Genomic DNA, 12,188 nt, shown 5'->3' with positions numbered 1-12,188 from the left:
CCTCCCTGACAGGCTGAAGGTGCTCTGGCCAAGAATGGCTATAGATGGCAATATCATCCAAGTAAGCAAGGGCAAACCCTCCTGCTCCTGCTAGGATATTATCTACCAGCCTCTGGAAAGTCACTGGGACAGTCTTCATCCCAAAGGGCATCTTTGTGAACTCGTAGAAGCCAAAAGGAGTCACAAAGGCTAACTTCTCTCTAGTACTGGGAATCAAGGGCACCAGTCAGTAACCCTTGGTAAGATCAATGGTTGTAAGATACATAGCCCCACCCAGCTGCTCTAGGGCCTCATCTGTCCTAGGCATGGGGTAAGCATCCAACTCTGTGTGACTATTTAATTTCCTGTAGTCCACACAGAACCTGGTGCTGCCATCCTTCTTTGTCACCAGCACCACTGGGGAGGCCCAGGGACTGTTGGACTCTTGAATCACCCCTAGTTCCAACATCTCCTGTACCTCCTCCCTCAGAGTCTGTCTGACTCTCTCTGGCACCCTATAATAGGCCTGCCTAATAGGCCTTTGGGGTCCTGTATCCACCTGGTGCTGCACCAGGTGAATGCTCCCTGGTTTTCCAGTGATGATGTCCCCAAATTCCTGCAACACTGCTTGGATTTCTTAAATCTGGGTAGGAGATAACTGCTGGGATATTGCTACCCCATCCACTGAGGTATCAGCCCAAGCCTCACTGAGGGGATCAGTCCTCAGATCTCCCTCAGACTCCTCCTGCAATCCACTGCAAATGCTCAGCACAAGAGCCTCCCTACCATGGCATGGTTTCATCGTGTTAATATGGTACAATTTGTGCCCCTGCCATCTGCCTAGCACTTCCACCATGTAGTTAACATCACTTACCTTTCTTACCGCCTTGTAGGGACCCTCCCAAGCTGCTTGCAGCTTGTTGTGTCTGACAGGAATGAGAACCATTACCTGCTGCCCACAGCATACTCTCTAGCTCGATCATTCCTGTCATACCACACCATTTTCTGTTGTTGAGCTTCTTCCAGGTTCTCCTGGGCCAAGCCCATGAGTTTCCTGAGCTTTGTCCTGAGGTTTAGGACATATGCCACAACAGACTCCTTGTGAGTCTCACACTCACCTTCCCACTCATCTCAAATTAAATCTAGAGGTCCTCTCATCCTTTGCCCATACAGCAACTCAAATGGTGAAAAACCTGTGAATTCCTGTTGATCCTCTCTGTAAGCAAACAGATGGGGCAAATATTTTCCCACTCACTCTTAAACTGATCTGCAAATGCCCATAGCATGGACTTGATTGTAGAGTTTAACCTCTCAACAAAACCATTAGTTTGGGGATGATAGGGGGTGGTCTTCATGTGCTTCACCCCACAGGACTTCCACAGATAAGCCAGCAGGTCTGACATGCAATTGGCACCTCAGTCTTTCTACTGAAAATCTCTAACAAAGCATTTGCCACCTTCTCTGCCTCAATGGAGGACAAAGAAACTGCCTCAGGGTATCTTGTAGCATAATCTACACATTGTTGAAACAACATTTCTTTACATTTAAGACACAAGCCTGTGTTTTACATTTATATTTACAAATGCCAGAATTATGTATCGAATTCTATTTGACTAGGCTGACAGCCTTCACCCCTTCTCTACCAGTCTTCACAATTATACATCACTTTTAATATATCCAGTCATTGTTAGTTAGCCATTATAGCTCATCCAGACCCTTCCATATTTTAAACATTGTTCGTTCCTCTTCTGCATGAAGTGGTCCCACATTTCCCATTTTTCCTGTATAATTTACTTCTACCCTTTTCCAAAAATCTCAGTTCCAGTTGCTTTATCTATGTTACTATCTTTATTACTTCTAGTAAACTAGTTTAGACACTGATTTTCATTTTCTTGTAATTGCTTTTTTGGCAACCATCATAATTAGACTAAGCAAGGCCTTGCAATGTCTAGGCAATTCCAACTCTGTATCATAGCTCAAAAAATCATTTCCCTAGTTACTCCAATTTGCTCAGCCAGCATCTCCGACAGAGCAGTATTCAGGGAATTGTCTGCCAACTCATTATACTCCAAGAACATATACTGCCAGTTAACTCTTTCTTCCCCATCACACCTCCAGCATTTTTTGTCTACCTGAGGAAAGATTCTTTGGAGCCTGCTTGGAGTATAAAAATATCTACCTAAACACTTCCAGGCAAAGAGCCTAAGTCTTCTAGATTTTGTTGCATATTTGGGTGACATACATATATCCCCCATTGTTTCTTTGTGAATTGCTTATCCAATCTCTCGTCCCAATTCTTCCTAATCTCTTCTGATTGATTCTTATAGTTATCATGCAATAGCTTTTATACTCTACTAGTTACTCCTTTCTTAACAGCCACTTCTGTTCTCAGTTCTACTAAGAACTCTACCAGTGCTGGTCTTTTGTTTAGGACCCACCATTTCTTTCTCTTTGCCTGTACTCTGATATCAATCCTTGATATGGAAGACAATCTCTAACCTGCAGTCCAAAGAAGTTCTTGGCATCTTCCCATTCTATTACCTTTCCCTCTGTAGTTATTTGCTCCCAATACCTTGGTTCCTTTGCCAGTTTTCTCCAATATACTCCCACCCCCTCTTGCCTATTGTCTGTATCCCTAATTGCAGTCAGCCCTATTGGCAGAATCTCCTTTCTCCATTCCCATATTGACTTAGTTTTTAGAATACCTTCTGCTACTTTATAAATATAATATTCTGTATGATTATTGTTGTGCTCCCTAAAGGTTTGCATCCAAATTCCCAGTTCCTACCTGTTACTTGAACTTGTCCCCTGTTTATTCATTATCTCTTTTCATTTTGAGTTATAGTTTTCTGCTTGTGCTGTGTATATGAGCCTTAACTGTGTTGCTCTGAAATACCCCCTCAAATCAAGTAATCCCATTCCGTCCTGTTCTATTGGAAGAATAAGCTTATCTCACTTGACTCTTGCTGTCTTCCTCTCCCAGATAAAATCCTTCAACTCTTTATTAATTACTATCCACAACTTCTCATCTGGTTGATACAAATATGCCTGATCTGTATATAAGACTAAAGGAACTAAAAACATTTTTACTGCTTGTATCTTACTATCAATATCCATAGAACAGAGCTTCCAGTTTCTCAGTTTTTGTGTTATCTTTTGTTTGGTCTCTTCCTACATATTCTTAGTTGCCACATCAGTATCATTTTTAATCCATACTGCTAAATACTGCAATTTATCATGTTCCTATAAGTATGGATATTGCTGAACCAATTATGTGGTTACATAATATACTGCTATTGCTTTTGTTTTGGCTTCATTAATTTTGTATCCTAAAAAGGTTTGAAATCGTCTCAGTATGTTCCACAGCTCTGTAATATCCCTTTCTGTTTTTTTTTCAGGTATAAAATAATGCCATCTGCAAAAAGAGTCAGCTTCTCTTGACTACCATACCCATTATATCCTTGAATTTCTGATTCCCTTATTTTCTTTGTCAGTGGTTCTAAATATAATGCAAACAACAAAGGGCAGAGAGAACACTCCTGCCTAGTTCCTCTGCTCAAGCAGATTATCAGAGAGGGACCCCACCCACCTTAACTGTCTCCTCCGATCCCTCATGTATCCTCCTAATCAGCCTTATATTTTTTTCAGGAATGTAAATGCTTCCATTGCTCTGCTCATAGTCCCAGCTCACTCTGTCAGATGCTTTCTCTGCATCAAGACCTACCAACAACAGTGGTATTGTCTTATATTCTTCTTCCCTCTGGATCATCACTGTTCTGTTAATGTTGTCAAATGTTTGCCTCCCCTCCACAAAACCACATTGATCCATATCTATCAATTTTAGCATCACTTTTGCTGTTCGTTTTGTCATTATAGACATAAACACTTTATAATCATGATTTAGTATTGAAATGATCCTGTATGAAGCTGGATCTGATGGATCTTTACCCTCTTTAAGTATTACAGCTACTACCACTTTCTCAAGGATTGTACCTTTTCTTGATTTCCATATTTCTCTGCTTTATACAGAGTTTCATAGAATTTACAGAGTATTTCCAATACTAATACAGGATCCCTTGCTATCTTCCTTATTATAGACTCCCTAAGCTTAGTTACTGCCCTTACTATTTTCTGTTGCGTGAGTTGTTGTGCTAAAAGTTTTTGTGCTCTAGGGTTATTATCCAAAAACAGTTGCTTAACAGCAATCTTTTCAAACTCATACATATTATCGAGGTAATCCCTTATTTTCTGATTAGCATTCTGCAGTTGCTCTTCTTCTTGTTTTGTGAGAGCCCCCCTATTTTGCAGCACTTTAACACTTGTCAGTCTCTCTAAGTAATTCTTGTCACTTCTTAACCATATCTCCCTTTCTTTTATTTCCACCCTATTTTTAAATTCCATTTTAATTTTATCCCACTCTCCAGCTATATTTTCATAAGAAACTTCTATCCTCTCTAATAGCTCCTGAATAATTTCTAATGCCCATTCCCTAAATTCTTCTCTTTTTAAGAAATAGGTAGGAAAGTGTCAGTGTCTCATTTTTATTTTATTGCTCTGTATTTTTATTTTAGTTATTATTGGTGCATGGTCTGAAATAGTTATTGGGTGTGTATCAAGACCTTCAATTAAATTTACATGTTCCTGTGAAATGTATATGCTGGCTAGCCTAGCCCAGTTTTTGTATCTTGTAGAATAATATGTAAATTCACTCTGAACTCCTAGTACTGAATTCCCATCTCCCATGCCAAATGTTTTCATAAATTTCTTTAAAAATTGACCCTCCCTTGTTATATTTTCCCTTCTGGGCCCTCTAGACACATCTTCACTGTTGCAAATCAAATTCCATTCCCCACCTATAAGCAATATTCCTTGCTGAAAGCTTATTATTTCTCCAGGAATTATCTTAAGCTCTACTATAGTAGTTTTCAGTGGAATATAAATAGATGCCAGAGTAATCCTTTTCCCTTGCCAGTAGCCCCTTAATACTATAAATCTTCCATTATAGTCTTAGGTTCATAGGTTCTTACTAGGCTATCTGCCCTAGGGCATTTATAAGCCTAGCCAGAATGTGTTTGGCTTTCGCCACCCATTTTAAATTTATTTTTCTCTGCCCTTTTTCGAGGTTAGTAATCTGTGCCTCTGTCTAACAGTGACACAGAAGTGATACCCGGGGTAAACCTATGATCTCCCATCCACTCATCAAGATTCCTCTTGAAGAGAGTCAATGAGGGACTCTGCCTAACCTGGACTGGGATTTTATTCCAGAGTGAAGGGAGCCTCTGGGTTATGAATCTGTCCCTCCAGCATGTCCTATTTATTTCAGTGCTGAGGTTCAAGTCTCTTGAGCACGTAGCTTGATGGGATTTGGATTTTCTGAGGTGCAGCATGTCCATTAATTCTGGGTTGGACATGGCTTTATACGTCAGGCACAGATCACCTCTGAACAGGCAGTATGCCACTGAGTAGAGCTGGAGTTTCTTTAACCGGGCAGCATATGGCATCTGTTTGAGCCCTTTGATCCTCTTGGTGAGGTACTTTTGGGGTCTTTCCAGTTGCTGCAGGTGTCTGGTAAGGTACATCCCAAAAGGGGCATTGTACTCAATTATGGGCCTGATGAGGGATGAGTAAAGAGGCACGATGACCTCCCCTGATCTAGATGTGAATCCCTTCATGATTAGGTGGGCTATATAAAATGTTTTCCTAACCACTTTGGCCACGTGGTTGTCAAATGAGAGATTGCTATCAACTTGGGTCCCCAGGTCCCTAATTACTTCTTCTGTACTTAATGGATTACCATCTATGTGGTAATTTGTGGGCACTTTGTTTTTGCCAAAGGGATGACTATACACTTTTGGCATTTAGCTTGAGGCCATGGCTCTGGCACCAGTTGTCTGTTTCTATGAGGCCTTTTGGAGGATGCTTGTGTCAGCTGGAGAGTCGATTATGGCACCCAGTTTGCAGTCATCTGCGAACTTGGTCAGCCACAGTCCTTCCATGTTGGCCTGTACCTCCGAGAAATATATACCGAACAAGAGAGGTCCCAGGACTGAGCCTTGTGGGACACCACTTGTAACTGGTTTGGAGTCTGACATGGCTTCAGCAATTCTAACCATGTGGGTTCTGTCCTTGAGCCAGTTTGCAATCCATCTAGTGACATAGGGGTTTATATTTAAGCTGGTGAGCTTATCTATAATGCCCGAGTGGGGTATTGTATCGAAGGCTTTTGCGAGGTCCAGGTAGGCTGTGTGGACCACCTTCCCTCGTCAATGGCCTTGGTGACTGTTTCAAAGAAATCAACCAGGTTTAAGAGGCAGGATCTGCCCTTAACAAAGCCGAACTGGGTAGGATCCAGTGTCTGTAGGTCCCCAATATCTTTATTTATGAGGTCCATGATGATCCTTTCCATAGCTTTGCAGACCAAGCTAGTCAGGCTTATGGGGCGATAGTTTCCAGGATCCATTGAGGCACCACCTTTATGGAGAGGGACCACTGTTGCTGTACTCCACTCTTTGGGCACATATCCTGTAGTAAGGCTGAGATTGAACAGTAGTTTTATGTTTGGGTTTAGCTGTTCTTGGAGTTCATGTAGGATGCAGCCCGGGACACCGTCTGGTCCCATTGATGCTGTGTTTTTTGCTTTGGAGAGGGTGGCTCTTACCTGAGCATCTGAGATGTCAGGGGGGCAGCACTCTGCTGGGATAGATATTTGCCCTTTTGGTGGGGAGGGGGGGGGAGTTTGCACTGAACCTGTCAGCTAGGATGTTGGCAATGTCTGTGGGTTCAGTGTATTTTTTGTCATTTTGGACTAATTCTGAACATATCTGGTAATTACCACCCAGGTTCCTATCATAACTAAAGAAAGCCTTGTGATTATCCTTAGTGTCCTGTGCAATTTTTCTCTCGAAGATAGCCTTAGACAATTTTATGAGTGCCCGTAGTTTTTTGCTAATACTAATCAGTGATACCTTCCCTTTTTGGGATTTTGCTCTATCATTTAGTAGCTTCCTCCTTCTATTGTATAGTTTGTTTATGGCTGGGGTCCACCAGACAGGACGTCTGCCTTTGGAGGATTGGGTCTTGGTTTTATTTGGGATTGCATGATCCATGCATTCCTGAAGGTGTTCATAGAATGCGTTTATAAAGGATTCTGCGGTCTGGGCCGTATTTTCCACAGGCCTGGGGGCTTTGAAGGATTCCACCTCGGTTTTGAGGAGTGTGAAATTTGATTTAGAGAAGTTTTTCACTGTGGTTTTCTGGGCAGGGGTGGGGTCGGGATGTGAATATCCAGTGAGATTAGTTTATGGTCTGATCTTACCAGTGAGGGATACACTTCTGGTCTGGAGTATAGAGTCCCCATGTTGGTGATGATCAGGTTCAGTATGTTTTCCCCTCTTGTGGGAGTGGTAACAAGTTGTTCCATAGCATTTGAGTTTATAAATTCTAGGAACCTTTGGGCTAGGGTGTTGGAGCTAGAGTAATGCTCCCAGTCTATGTTTGGGTAGTTGAAGTCGCCCAATATAATGGTGTTTGGAGAGACCTTCATATTTTCCAGTGTTCTCAGAAAGGCCGAGTGGGGTTCCTGGGTTTGGGAGGGTGGTCTGTAGCAGGCTATAAACTGGAAGGTAGTTTTACCCACTGTTAGTTGCACATGGATAGTCTCTGATGCTTCGTGCTTTGCCACCAACCTGGAGGTGTGGGTATCTTTGATGAATATCGATACTCCCCCTCCTTTTGTGGTTCGGTCCAAGTTTTGGGGCTGAAAAGCATGGTATGAGGTATAACCTGGTAGTGCTGGGGTGCTCTCGGGAGCCCTGAACCAGGTTTCTGTTACTGCACAGATATCAATGTTCTCCATGCTAAGGAGAGTTTCGAGTGCATGCATCTTGAGGTTTAGACTTCTGGCGTTGAGTAGCATTACTCTTAGTTTCTTATCCCTTGTGATACCTATGGAGGTGGGTTTGTCTTTTGAGCCTTGCCTAAAAAAGGCACTATGGGGGTAGCAAGAGCCTTTGCCAATATCTGAAAGCCCAGGGGTGACAGGTGCAACCCGTCCCTAGCGAAGCATCGTGGCTTGTCGAGCATATTATCCCAAGCTGACAGGCATTGGATCCCCTTTGAATGACACCAGTTCTTAAGCCAATTGTTGAAATTGATCATCTTGTCTTCATATTGTGGCATCATTCTTGGTGAGGGTAAGATGCTACTCAAGGTCAGGGTCATACCGGCCTGGGCTACATGCTCAGAGAGCTCCTTTATGTCTCTTTTCATGTAGTCCAGGGAGGTACGTCTCAGGTCATTCACACCAGCATGGACAGTGACTGAGTCATATTTGTACTTGCCTTGGAGGGACCTGAGTGCTTGCGTTATGTGGCGGATCCTAGCGCCTGACAGGCTGCTCACCGTGACCCTCTCCTTGTTCAGCCTGGTGAGCGGGACATCAGTGTGCCTGACGATAGAGTCACCTATTACAAGTGTATCAGGTGTGTTGTTTAGTCTTAAGGGCTGTGACTGTTCGGCACACTGGCTTTGTGAGATATGTATTGCACGTGTTTTGTTTTGGGGTAGCGGTTACTTGGGTGTCTGCTTTGGAGGTCTCTGCTGCTTAGGCAGATCTTTATTTAGAGCCTCTGAGTATGTTTTTGTGTGATTATGTATTTGGTTTGCTGTCGTGGTAGGTCTATGTGAGACTGGAATTGTAGTGAGTGTGGTTTCCTTCTCCACCTGACTGGTTATGCCAGTACTGAGTTGAGAGAGCTTAGCCTCCAGTTTGGCTATATGGTTGCATCTCTCACATGTGTTGGAATTTGTTGGGAGGAGGAGAGGGTTGTCTGTGTACATGAGGCAGTTGTAACATTGCCTCAAGATTCCCAGATTCACCAGCTGGACCAGAGAGGAGATTGACAACTGACCTTTGGACATGCTAGAATAATATTGGGAATTCCTTAATAATTGAAAACAAGGGACAGTGGGGAGTGAGGGTGTAGTTCTTTTAATTTTTAGTGCTGACTTATATAATTGCTTTAGCGAGCAAGTGCCAGGTAACTTAAGTGCAATGTGTTATAGGTAACTTAAATGCAAAAACGACAAACAGTAGCTTTCTTTCAAGTGAAACAAGGAAATAAGTACAGTAAGCAATGCAGATATCACTAGTGATCCACAGAAGCGCCGAGAAGCTGCGTATTAGGTGGAATTAGCGTTCCAGGGAAATAACAAGCAAACAAACAACAAGCATATAAACAAAGCTAGATTCAGCAGGCCTGGATCTAGTCTATGCTACAGCAAACAAGGTGTACCAATTTCAGTAAGATACAGTTCAAATATTCAGGCACTATAAACCTTTAACCAGAAATTCCCAGCTCAGAAGGGCAGAGTCCAGCCTCTTCTCCCACAAGAGTGCAGACCACGGACCTTCTTAATGTAAAATAACTGGCCTGAAGCCCAAGTGCTTAAACCAGAACTAATACACTTTAAGAATAACAGACACTGGGCTCTCAATCAGCAGTTCCCAACTTAGAAGGATGAAAGCTACCTGTCCTGCCACCACAGTGCATGCCACAAACCTTCCTAATGTAAAACAACTGGTCTGAAGCCCAAGTGCTTAATCCAAAAGACTTAGAATGATAGCTACACTTTAATCAAGTTACTACCAAGCAGTAATAAATACAATTGAATACTTTAGAGAATGCCTGGATTAGTGCTCAAGTTACACAAACAAAGCTAGATCCAGCAGGCCCGAATCCAGTCTATGCCACAGCAAACAAGGCACCAACTTCAGTAAGAAGCAGTTCAGATATGCATGCACTATAAGCCTTTAACCAGAAATTCCCAGCTCAGAAGGGCAGAGTCCAGCCTCTCCTCCCACAAGAGTGCAGACCACGAACCCTCTTAATGTAAAATAACTGGCCTGAAAGCCCAAGTGCTTAAACCAGAATTAATACACTTTTAGAATAACAGACACTGAGCCCTCAATCAGCAGTTCCCAACCTAGAAGGATGTAAGCTACCTGTGCAGACCACAAACCCTCTCAGTGCAAAACAACTGGTCCGAAGCCCAAGTGTTTAAACCAAAAGGCTTAGAATGAGTTACACCAAGCAGTAATAAATACAATTGAGTACTTTTAAGATGATGCAAAAGTAAAATAAAGTAGGTAGAAACACAAGTACAGTAAAAGCAGATGATTTTTTTTTTTTTCTGAACAAGTGCTGAGATCAAAGAAACAGATTTGAGTGCTGAAACTAGAAAACTGGCTAGTTATAAGAAAAAAAACTAAGCTAGAAGGCTTCCCTCCAACACAGAAGGGCTTGGGGCTCAAAAGCCTACAAATAGTCTATACCACTTAACAGGAAAGGCAGGAAACAAGCTTAAATTTATTTTTTTTCTGTTTCCCAGATGCTCTCTTTGTACACAGTAGGAGTGCCTGAAATCAGAATATGATCTCACTGCACTCAGTTGAGTGAGCAAATGAGATGGGCCCAGAAGGAGTATCCAAACACAAATTTACAAGAAGGGAGGGCAGTTTCAAGGCCACTAAGATTAACACCAAAACAAAAACAGGGAGGGTGGCTGGGACTAACTGAAGAGCAGAGTCAAAACTTCCAGTTCAGTTAATATTCCTGCAACACACAGTTAAAATCAATTTAAATACTGTATTTTTTGAAAAAAAAGTGCAGATAAAGGTACTTAAATTCTCTTATACGTCCAGTTGAATACAGCAAGTTCTTAGCCGGCCAAAGCTGAGGTTTTAAGCAGAAAATATTTCACACTGTACCACTTAAATAGGCATGGACAGGAAATCAAAGAATGTGGCTACCCCACACCTGTAATTACTAGCAAATAACAAAATTCAGCAAACACTGACTAACTTCCAGTTCAGTTAATATTCCTGCAACACACAGTTAAAATCAATTTAAATACTGTATTTTTTGGGGAAAAAAAGTGCAGATAAAGGTACTTAAATTCTCTTATATGTCCAGTTGAATACAGCAAGTTCTTAGCCAGCCAAAGCTGAGGTTTTTAAGCAGAAAATATTTCACACTGTACCACTTAAATAGGCAAGGACAGGAAATCAAAGAATGTGGCTACCCCACACCTGTAATTACTAGCAAATAACAAAATTCAGCAAACACTGACTAACTTCCAGTTCAGTTAATATTCCTGCAACACACAGTTAAAAATCAATTTAAATACTGTATTTTTTGAAAAAAAGTGCAGATAAAGGTACTTAAATTCTCTTATACGTCCAGTTGAATACAGCAAGTTCTTAGCCGCCAAAGCTGAGGTTTTTAAGCAGAAAATATTTCACACTGTACCACTTAAATAGGCAAGGACAGGAAATCAAAGAATGTGGCTACCCCACACCTGTAATTACTAGCAAATAACAAAATTCAGCAAACACTGACTAACTTCCAGTTCAGTTAATATTCCTGCAACACACAGTTAAAATCAATTTAAATACTGTATTTTTTGAAAAAAAAGTGCAGATAAAGGTACTTAAATTCTCTTATACATCCAGTTGAAAACAGCAAGTTCTTAGCCGACCAAAGCTGAGGTTTTATATTTTATTCTATTACTATTGGAGTTCCTCTTGCAATTAATATAAGTACTTCTCTCTTCTTTCCCCCCAGATATTCTGCTGAATAAACATCCTGAAAACCCTTATTTATGAAATTCACATGTTCAATTCTTTCCAAGTGTGTCTCTTGGACCATAGCTACTTGCACTCTACATTTTTTAATATAATTCACTACTGTTTCTTTTTTGTATTTATGTGTGAGACCATTAACGTTTAAACATATTATAGAAAGAATCATGTTCTTGAGGGCTTATTATTTCCACCATTTATGTATAACAGCTTTTTTGTTGAATGTATGGTTTCAGCTTTTGAATTCAATGCATGCACCATTTGGCAGGTTAATCTTTTACACAGTTGTTTCTTGTCTTCTCCATTTGAGCCTATGTGATATCTTGCAGAATGTTTTTGTTTTATTGAAAACCTTCAAACAAAAATACACACACATCCCCAATACCTCCTAAAACCTAATAACTTAATAATAACATACAAAACTATGTACATAATAAGAACAAACATTCCAAAATGATAGCCACACCCACAGGCTAGAGACACCTAAAAAGAAAGGTCATTCATGATAAGATGCATGTTACAGCCTGTGCTTTTAGTAAATGCCATCTGATTTCTGCCTCATCTTTAT

This window comes from Protopterus annectens, chromosome 6.part0 (genome assembly GCF_019279795.1).
Source record: "Protopterus annectens isolate FY-2018-M chromosome 6.part0, PAN1.0, whole genome shotgun sequence".
NCBI lineage: Eukaryota > Metazoa > Chordata > Ceratodontiformes > Protopteridae > Protopterus > Protopterus annectens.
This window is presented reverse-complemented; position numbering follows the sequence as displayed.